General features: G+C 44.2%; 1 pseudogene; it reads right to left on the bottom strand.

Moving 5' to 3' along the window:
- Nucleotides 1–831: 831 nt before the first annotated feature.
- The window catches only part of LOC145390566 (arylsulfatase B-like), a 12266-nt pseudogene continuing 1693 nt past the window's right edge, over nt 832–11404 (bottom strand).

The following is an 11404-nucleotide window of genomic DNA, read 5'->3' on the forward strand; positions in this document are numbered from 1 at the left end:
TGTAGTAAAGGCTGGTAACACATGTGGTGAGGCATATCTTGGTGAGGGTAACGCCACTAGGTCGTACAGTCATAGTCTCGCCCAACACCGTAGTACTTGCAACGCCAGCCTCATCTGAATGTGCACCTGGTAGACTGCAGGCTGAAGTGGCCCTCCTGCTGCACGCCACCATCCTTCACTTGAGGGACGGAGGGAATTGAGAGATGTTGTTGCTGTTGTGGTGGTGGTGGTGGTGGTGGTGCTGCCCCACTCTGCCTGATCGAGCAGACTTATCCGCTGCAGGCAATCAGCTTCCCCTGCAGGGCCATCCCATGCCGTTAATTGATATTGCTATGCAGCCGACAGCACTTCACTGCAGCAAGGCACAGGGATCAGTGTGGAAGTTGCTACTGGGTGGATGCCACATTTACATCTGCAGCCAGTTAATGGGCACCACTGCAGGCTCCACATCACCCTATTATTTGGCTGTATGGTTACCACACAGCATTGTAAATGGTTTCCTTGGCGTTAGGTTTACAGTACAGCCACCTGAATTGGAAAGAAGAGAAACAGATAGTGACAGGAAGGATAGGAAAAGAGGAAAATAGTTGTAGAAAAAGAATGATAGACATGAAGGAAGACATAAGCAGTGCTACATCGTGGGTGGATGTTGGGTGCCCCCACCTACCACCATGAGGGATGATTGTATAGCAGGGCAGTGGAGGAGCTTGGCCATGTCAGTGCCACCACATGAAGGCATCCCACTATGGCACCTTCAGCAGCCTGGTGTGGGTGATGTGGCACTGTTGGCTTAAAGCGGTTCATGCGAGTCTTTAATAAAACACTGAGGTATTAGCGTATGGCGGTGCACCAGCCGGGGGAAAACATGCCGCCGTGTTTACTGGGGTGTCCGTTGGGGTCGTCGGGTGGGATGCGAGGCTGGATGGCGGTGGAGCTGTAGGCGCGTAGCTTTGAGGTGAGGGTTGCCACCACATCTGGGTACAACGCCGCCACGTCTGTTGTTTCCAGGGGGTCATCTGTGGGCCGGGTCACGCATTAGGGGTGTTTCATACGAGGAACAAGGAACCATCCTTTCATCCCAGCCGGGATCTCTAAATTGCCCATTCTCGTATCATCGGTTTCTTATACAGCAGATACTTATATAATGGCACTCACCCGTTTATCTATCTATCTGTCTATAGCCCGACGCCCTAATCGCGCAGAGGGTGGCTGTAGACAAAATGCCTCCAGGTAGCTCTGTCACCCACCATTTGACTGCCTTCCCCCCAACTCACTCCTGCCTTCCTCATATACTCACCCGTGTTTTTAAAAACGTCCTCAGGTGGGAGTTAAAGAATATACCGTACTTACAATAAACACCAAAGCTTACCTTTGATATTGAAGAGCATGAGGGGTGGCGTGGGGGAGCGTGTGAACCAGGTAGAGCAGCACCTAGCGTCGGGCAGGCCACCAACATCGTACGGTGGGACCCAGCCATCATACCGACCACCACTGCCCAGGATCAGCTTCCAGTGACGACGCCTGAAAAAATAACGAATAATAAACCCTCACTGTTACAAACACACTGAGGTGGTTTGGCCATGTGGAGAGGATCGAGTGTGAGAGACTGACAAGGAGAGTGTATGTGAGTGAGGTGGAGTGGGGGAGAGGGAGGCCAAGGATGAAATGGAGAGATGGAGTGGAGAGGTATATGAGAGAAGGGGGTGTGAGCTGGGAGCAGGGCAGTGAAATGGCAGGGGACAGGGTGACATGGAGGTGATTTGTTTATGGCCACCCCTTACAGGATTAAGGTGATAGATAGCTATAACAAACCCCAATGCAGTGGGTATCAAATTGAGCAAAGACTGCGGAACTTTTGTCTGCTATAACAGACACTGGTTGTTAATGTGCTCTCTCTCTCTCTCTCTCTCTCTCTCTCTCTCTCTCTCTCTCTCTCTCTCTCTCTCTCTCTCTCTCCCTCCCTCCCTCCCTCCCTCCCTCCCCTTTTTACTCCAACCTGGCCTGAAATTGCCCTCTCCCTATTGTAATTTATAAACTATAGTAATACAGTACTAGTCATGAAGAAGTGCAATGACGAGGATGCGAAGTAAGTTGCAATAGGGTGAAATTATAGTGTAAAATGGGTATAGTTTGCATTTTTTAGTCCAAGAATATGCTGTTGTACTCATGTATTTTCAAACATGTGCTCTAATTCCCAGCTCAGAGGAACAGTCAGATATAATGAACTCTCGGTTTTAACATACCCAGCTTTCCCCCTATTAGTCTGTCATAGCAAGGGTGTCAGGCTATAGATAGATACCTGTAGATAGATAGATAGATAGATACCTGTAGATAGATAGATAGATAGATACCTGTAGATAGATAGATAGATAGCAAGAGTCTACTGTAATCAAACATGCCTTTAACAGATGTAGGTCTTTGTACATCCTATACTGTAACTGTACACGCCTTTAACAGATACAGGTTTTTGTACATCCTATTTTGTAATGTGCTAAAGGACGAAAATCTTGGCCAAGTTAGAAGCATTATATATGTGAAACTGTTCATTCGTGTATTTTATTTATATATTGTCAGTGTGTATGAGGGATGGGGGGAGTGAGTTGGGGGGAGGGCAGTCAAATGGTGGGTGACAGAGTGACTTGGAGGCGTTCTGTCTGCGACCACCCTTTGCTTATTTCACATAGCTCAGTGGCAGAAAAAGACAATACTACGGCTCTCCATCCTTTCCATTGCACTTCTTCATGACTATAATTCTTTCATCTTAACTTGGCCCAGATTTTCTTGCTTTTGCAGCTTATTTCACATAGCTCAGTGGCAGAAAAAGACAGTGCTATGGCTATACATCCTTTCCACAGCACTTCTTTGTGACTAGCATCATAATCATGTGTTAATCTATTGTCACACCTCAGGATTCAAGATGGAGGGATGGCAATTTTAGGCCAAGTTTGGGTGAAAAGGGTATAGATGCTGATTTTTATGGTCCTATGCTGTGTGTATTTATTCTACTATGTGTTTATTTGTGTGTTTAATTATTAGATGGAGGGATGGAGAGGTATATGAGAGGAAGGGTAAGTTGGGGGGGGTTGGAGAGAGAGACTAACTAGGAGAGAGTATGTGTGTGAGGGGAAGAGGAAGGGTGAGGCAGAGGATGAGATGGAGGGATGGAGTGGAGAGGTATATGAGAGAGAGGGTAAGTTAGGGGATGGAGAGTGAGAGACTGACTAAGAGAGTGTATGTGTGTGAGGGGGAGAGGGTGGGGGAGACTGAACATGAGATGGAGGGATGGAGTAGAGATGTATATGAGAGAGGAGGGTGTAAGTTGGGGGGAGGGCAGTGAAATGGCAGGGGACAGGGTGACATGGAGATGATTTGTTTGTGGCCACCCCTTATGGGATTAAGGCATCTGGCTATAGATAGATAGACAGACAGATAGGTAAATAGAAAGATAGATAGATAGATGGATAGATATATTATTGTGCATTTGATCTAACCTTGCAATGATCCCCAACCCCTTTCAGCTCAGTTGATGACCAGGTGTAGGCAGATTTGAGGCTTGATTTGACTAGTAACCAAGGAGACTCATTCCCTTCATCACAATAAGGCTCATCACAATTCTTGACACCACAGCTTAGTATTCATGAAATTGGGCCAGTTCCATCAGGTAAGAACAGACTTTTTATTTTTTTTATTATTTATTTATTTATTTATTTATTTTGAGGAGGGGGGGATATGCCAGATTTTTTAGTGTGTGAGTTAATCTGGCTTTCTGTTTTACCATATATAATTGATGTGTTATCTCGGACCCGGAAAAATATTGGAGGGAATATGGAAAACAGGAGAATGAAGGAAAAAGATTGGAAAATAAGGAAAGAAGCTGAAGGAGTGTATTTAGAAAGCATGAGATGTAGAGAGAAGAGTTTCGTAAAATCAGGTGTGCAGTTGAGAGAGTGAGGGAGAGATAGAGAGAGAGAGAGAGAGAGAGGGAGAATAAGTAAAATTAGAGGTGCAGGTAGTTTTTTCTTTTTTTTTCCTTTTGTAATGGCCACGTCTAATTCTCTATCAACTCCATAATCTCCATTCCCTTCTGTCAGATTTGTTGTGGTGTTATTGTGTTGATATTTAATTTGTTGTGGTCAGTTTATGGTGGAGTGTAGTAAGTATTTGTTGTTATGGTAGGGCTCTCGCTATGACAAGCCTCGATAGAACGGATTTTGGATGTAACGGAAGCCTCAGAGCCCACCAAACTTTTGTCAGCAATACCAAACAAGGGTCGCTAAATGGGGCATATCACGCAGCCCTTCAGCCCCTGTGATTTAATAAACGTTTGGCTTTATCAGACCTGGCATCCTCCCAATTAGTCCGTTACTGTGAGGGTCTACTGTATTCTTGCTGATTTTACTACAGGGATGTGCATAGTGTGACAAGTCATCTAAAAAAAAGTACAGGAATTCTATCCGTCTATCTATATCCAGACGCCTTAATCCTGTAAGGGGTGGCCACAAACTAATCGCCTCCATGTCTCCCTGTCCCCGGCCATTTCCCTGCCCTCCCCCACACTTACACCTCCCTCTCTCATACAGTAATTGACCTACCTTATGGCTCCTCTCAGTGGCTTCTTCCTCAGGTTGTAAACAAATGTGGTTCTAGGGGATTCACGATTTTCCAAGATGGCCGACCACATGTTCATCCCATCCCCCTCTCCTGACGAATAATTTCCTTCATTTCTCCTCTCCCCCTCCTCCTCCTCTTCCATTGTTTGTGACACATTGTTTTGGGGAGCGGCAGGATTGTTTTGAAGGACGGAATTCCCTTCATACATGTAATTTGAGGGATTGTGATGGTTTGTAGTGCGGGTGCCAAATCTTGCGACGTGCAGTAAGGTCTCGTACCAGTCAACAATGTGCATCAGTCTGAAAATATAGCATTGGTTTTTTAGAAGTGATCCTTAGAGTGGGAGAGAGAGTGCGGGTGATGAGGGAAAGCATAGGTATTTGTAAAGCAATCTGTAGGTGGGAAAAGTGGTGAAGATGATGGAAAATAGCTTAGAAGTTTTTAGATGTAAACTTCTGATGGAAAAAAAATGGAAGATAATGATGATGGGAATGGGGAAAAAAAAAAAAACAGTAATCATTAGCTGAGAAAAATGACAAGATAATGATAATAATAATAGTATCATTTGTATAGTTTATAAAGGCTCCAACTTGCTTTCGTGCGTCAGCCTTGGTCACCTAATGGCGGCTCTCCATGCTACTTGATCTCTGTCAGCCTCCTTATTCAGTCCCTTATCTCTGAGGTCACACACTATGACCTCATCCCAGGTCTTTGTAGGTCTACCTCTCACAACCCTACCTTTGACCCTCGACATACGCAGTTCTCACCTTCCACACCCAGTAGCTGTCTTCCATCCTATCCACATGCCCAAGAAAATACACACACATCTTTCTTATAGACACATAGCATCGTATGGGACACATAGTATAAAAAAAATGTGTGTGTGTGTGTGTGTGTATTTATTTACTCATTTAACGTACCCCTTGTATTTAAATCCAGTGCGGGGCAGGAGTGGTGAGTGTATGAAGGCGGGCCCCCTTGTGCCTCCTTCAAAGACACTGCCCTTCGTGCCTCGCAGTGGGAAGTTGTTGCCCCCGGACCTGATGTTGCCGCCATTCTGTTAGATGCAGAGACGTTAGGACGGTATAGAGGAGGAGAGACGTTAGGAAGGCATAGGAGGATGGATGCTGTGTTAGGAGATAGAAGGATAGCAATTAGAAAGTTGGATAGATGGATGGATGCTGTGTTAGGAGATAGAAGGATAGCAGTTAGAAAGTTGGATAGATGGATGGATGTTGTGTTAGGAGATAGAAGGATAGCAATTAGAAAGTTGGATAGAAGGATGGATGCTGTGTTAGGGGATAGAATGATAAAGATTAGAAAGGTAGATATGAATATGAAGTACAGGTTTATTGCAGCCTCATTACGCCATAGGGTTGCATCAGACGAGGACCTGTTGCATATTGATTTATTGCATAACGAGGTCGACATAACAGAGTTCATTGGGGTTCCAGACACTCGTTTGTACTCACGTCGGTGGTGAAGACGATGATGGTGTTGTGGTAGAGGTTATAGGCCTTGAGTTGTTGTACCACACGCCGCACTGCACCATCCATCGCTCGTACCATACCTGTGTGGAGATTGATAGATAGTTAAATAGACAGGTAGATGTATAGATAGATAAACATAAATAAAGAGACATATATATATACAAATAGATATAGATATGTATAGGTAAATAGACAGACAGGTAGATGAACAGATAGGCAGAATGACAGGTAGATAGATAGATAGGTAGATAGATAGATAGGTAGATAGTCAGAGAGCTACATTGACAGATAGATAGATAGACAGATAGAGGCAGAGAAACAAGGAAATAGGCAGATTGACTGATAGATGGGTAGATAGATAGGTGGGTAGACATAAGTAGATAGATAGATTCATAGGTAGATGCAGAAATACCCCAAACTTCCCTAAATACTTCTTTTTGACTCACCCTGTAGTTGGATTTGGCAAGGCAGTATTTAAAATAGTTATGGCCCTGGATAGATAGAAGATAGATAGATAGATAGAGAGGTTGGTGAATAGATAGACTGAGAGATGGATAGAGAAGAAACATAGTGATAGATAGAGATGTGATAGATAAATAGAGGTTGATGGATAGATAGATTGACAGAGATAGGGGAGAAATATGTCGTGATAGATTGATAGAGAATGGTGATAGATTGATAGAGAAGGATTATAGACTGATAGATAGATTTGATAGAAGAAGCATAGATGAATTGATAGGTTGCCAGATTGATGGATGGCTATAGGTATGGATAGATAGATAGATGGATAGACAGAGTGATAGCCCTACCATGGAAGGTCCTCCGAGCCGGGTTTTCTGTCCTGCCGTCCCTCCTCATGAAGGACTGTGGCACATCCAGCGGACTGTGGACGGACTGGAAGGACAGCAGCAGGAATAGGGGAGTGGAGGGTGGATGGTTGGCTATGACTGACTCGGCTCGGCTGGCAAATAGATCCTAGAATGGAAGGATGGATGGTTAGATGGATGGATGGATGGTTAGATGGATGGATGAATGGGGAAGTAGGTCCTGCAATGGAAGGATAGATGGATAGATAGATGGACAAACAGATCCTGCAATAGAAGGATGGATGGATAGATGTATATATAAATTTATTCATATACTTATCCATAAATATCCATATACACTTATACGCTCAAACAGATGTCGTTGTACAAGCCTCCACACTATCTATCTATCTATCTATCTCTCCGTCTATCTTTATCTATCACTCACCGCTGAATAGATCCCGCTGATGTTCCTCAAGGGCGCCTCGTTATATCGGAAGTCGTAACCGCCGTTCTGTTGTTCTCCAGCCTCTTGTTCTCCACTGTTATTGTTCTTGTAGAGGGAGTCTGTTGGGGTAATGCAAGGATATTAACACAGACTGCCATTTTACCTGTTCTGTCTGTCTGTCTATATGTCTCTTTCTATCTATCTGTCTCTGTCCATTCATTCATACATTCCTTCTGTCTGTCTGTATCTATGTCTGTCTATTTATTTATCTATCTATCTGTCTGTCTGTCTGTCTGTCTATCCATTCATCCATTCATTCATGTCTAAATATCCATCTACCTGTCTGTCTGTCTATCTGTCTCTGTGTGTCTGTCTGTGTGTCTGTTTATATCCATTCATCCATCAATTCATCTGTCTAAATATGCATCTATCTATCCATCTATCTATCTATCTATCTATCACCTCACCTGGCAGCCTCTTGAAGCGGGTGTAGTAGGTCTGACTGCCCAGGTAGAAGCCATAGAAAGAGTCGAATCCTCTCTGAGTGGGTGTGTATTTGCGATTGCAGTACCCCAAGTGCCATCTGAAAGGGGTAGACAGATAGATAGATAGATAGATAGATGATGGATAGATAGATTGATAGATAGAGGATAGATAGATATATATGCACCTGTCTAGCAGCAAACTCTCATCCCTTTTCTGTCCAACTCTCTAATGCAAGAGTTAACGGTTACTCCCAGTCCTTCATTTATGCAACAGGTCAGCTCTGGAACTGTCTCCCTCTGTCTGTATTTCCTGCTTCCTATGATCTCCAGTCTTTCGTACGCAGTGTGTCCAGGCATCTTGAAATGATCGGATCTTGAATTTGGCTCTCTCTTGTATTTTGTTTTCCTCTTGGAAGGACCAGTAATAGCGGGCTCGCGGCCTTTGGTTCCTTCTTCCTCGCATTAAAAAAAAAGAAAAAAAGATTGACTGATAGGTACTTATTGCAATTTGACTCATGGTTAATAAGATAATTGGAGAGAGAGAGAGAGAAAGAGAGAGAGAGAGAAAGAGAGAGAGAGAGAGAGGTACTTACTTCCCTATGAGGTGAGTGCCGTACCCAAGTTGCTTAAGTTTCTGAGGTAGCAGAGTAAGTGACGTATTGAGGCCTGTGGGGCTGAGGGGGCTGGACGACACCTGTAGAGAGAGAGAGAGGGAAAGAGTGAGAGAGAGAGAGGGGAAGAGAGAGAGAGAAAGAACATTACTCGCATGTCTATCTCTCTCTCTGTGTACAGGTGGGTCGTATTACTGTTTATGCATGGGATGTGTTAATGGAGAACATCTTGAACAGTGAAAATTCATATAATGGAGTGGCATGTAGGACAGCAAATTTTGGTTTACCCTCTACATGCCGGGGGTTTTCCAAAGTCGCACGCTCCTCTCTACAGGGGATACCCGTGACAGAAAAAAATACCCTTACTTCAAACCCTAATATCTGCCAAACTATAACAGCTGAGAAAATATTAAAGATACATAAGTCCCTAGATGGTGCCATCAGTGAGTAAGGATAAGTTAAAATTCAAAGGGTGGCGGGAAGACGTTTGTGGCTATACACATCAACCGGCATTGCCCTGCGCCCAAAATCGTGACAGCTATACACGTCAGCCGGTGCGTAGGGGTTAAGGGAGTGAAGAATTGGATACCAAAATGTTTTTAACACTGTATAAAATAGGATAGGGAATATTTGTATAACATGAGTGGAAAATAGGATAGGGAATATTTGTATATGAGGGAGGGGGGGAGTGAGTTCGGTGAAGGGCAGTCATATGGTGGGTGACAGAGTGACTTGGAGGCTTTCTGTCTGCGGCCAGCCTTTGCGGGATTAGGACGTTGGGCTATAGACAGATAGATAGATAGAAGATTTGTATAACACGAGTGGAAAATAGGATAGGGAAAATTTGTACCATCACTACCATATTTGTACCACCACTACCAAATTTGTACCATCACTACCATATTTGTACCACCACTACCACATTTGTACCACCACTACCATATTTGTACCACCACTACCATATTTGTACCACCACTACCATATTTGTACCACCACCACCACACGTACCTGCATGCCAATCCTGAACGGGTACAATCCAGTGAGCAGTGCGGCCCTGGATGGCGTACAGAGGGGCAGGACATAGTGACTCTCCAGCACTATACCCTTCCTGGCCAGCTTGAGCAGTGTGCCCGCCTCTATGTCTGGGTTGTGCCACGGGACATCGTTGTACCCTGAGGAGGAATTGTTCTCACCTGATGGAACTGGGTCACTGGTCATTCTAGCAGCCTGTATATCATGTCTCGTTGACATAAAATTCAGTGTGACTTAATATTGAAGTAGTAGAGTGAGTGTTGTGATGAGCAGGGGTAGACTGAGATGGTTTGCGTATGTGGAGAGGATGGAGGATGACAGTTTGGTGTGGAAGGTGAGAATGTGAATATTGAGGGTAGGGTTGTGAGAGGCAGACCAAAAAAGACCTGGGACGAGGTCATAGAGTGCAACCTCAGGGATAAGGGGCTGAATAGGGAGGCTGCCAGAGATCAAGCAGTGTGGAGAGCTGCCTTTAGGTGACTAAGGCTGATGCATCGAAGCAGAAACCTTTATTGCTTATACGAATGATACAGTGAACAGTACGGATGAGTCTCCTTGGTAACTAGTCAAATTAACCTTTCCATGTGACTGCACTTGTTATAGACTCAGATGATATGGCCACTGCTCTTGATCGTATTGTATTGTTTATGAAGACTCCAGTGTGCTTGCATGCGTCGGCCGTGGTCATCCAGTGGCGGCTTTCCATGCTGCTTGATCTCTAGCAGCGTCCCTATTCTGTTCCATGTAGCATATCATATTGAACTATGAAAATTAATAGGTAGATAGATACAGTAATTACAAAGTAGCTTGATAGATAGTGGTAGATAGATAGGGGTACAGTAGTAGATAGGTAGAGGAACAGTAGTAGATAGATAGGGGCACAGTAGTTGATAGATAGGGGCACAGTAGTAGATAGATAGGGGCACAGTAGTAGATAGATAGGGGCACAGTAGTAGATAGATAGGGGTACAATAGTAGATAGATAGGGGCACTAGTAGATAGACAGGGGTACAATAGTAGATAGATAGGGGCACAGTAGTAGATAGATAGGGGCACAGTAGTAGATAGATAGGTAGATAGATACCCACCCAAATCATCCACCAATATGAATACGATGTTTGGCTGTTTCTTTCTTCCAGTCCTTCCTTCCGTTCTTCCTTCATTTCCTTCATTCCTTCCATCTGCTCTTCTGTGTTTCCTTCCTTCATCTCTTCCTTCCATACTTCCTTCAGTTTTCCTTTTCTTGTTCAGTTTGGCTTCTTCCTGTCTTCCATTCCTTCCTCTCTCTCCTTCCCTCCTTCCCATTCTCCCTCCTCTCTCCCTCCTCCTCTCTCCATGTCTTCTTCTCTCTCCTCTTCTCGCTCTACCTCTTCCTCTCTCCTTCATTCTCTCCCTCTCTCTCCTTCTCTCCCTCTCCCTCCTCTTCTTTGCCTTCCACTTCTTCAGTTTCCTCCAATACCTCCCTCTCTTTCTCCCTCCCTCCCTCCTCCCCTCCTTCTTTCCTTCATTATTAACCCCTCCTTCTTTGGCAAACCATCTTGTTATTATCCATTGTCTGTGGTTGTCTGTCTGTGCATCATTGCGTTTTCTATGTCTCGATGTACCTCTTTCTCTCCTGAAAATCTGGGGAGAGAAATAGTAATAAGATTAATAACAGTAGTAGTGTGTCTGTCTATCTATCTATCTATTGCCAGACGCCTCAATCCCGTTTGGGGTGGCCACAAACAAATCGCCTCCAACAGTAGTAGTATTAGTAGTAGTAATAATAATGATAATAATAATAATAATAATAATAACAGTAATATGCAGAGGAAAAGGAAAGGCTGATGCACAAAATTTCTATAAATCACAATCAGAGTTACAAGACTGGATTCCTTTGAAGGTTTCCAGTGATTGTGGCCTCTGGAATATTGCAACACAT

This window comes from Coenobita brevimanus, chromosome 15 (genome assembly GCF_032717465.1).
Source record: "Coenobita brevimanus isolate Jiangsu-jjx chromosome 15, ASM3271746v2, whole genome shotgun sequence".
NCBI lineage: Eukaryota > Metazoa > Arthropoda > Malacostraca > Decapoda > Coenobitidae > Coenobita > Coenobita brevimanus.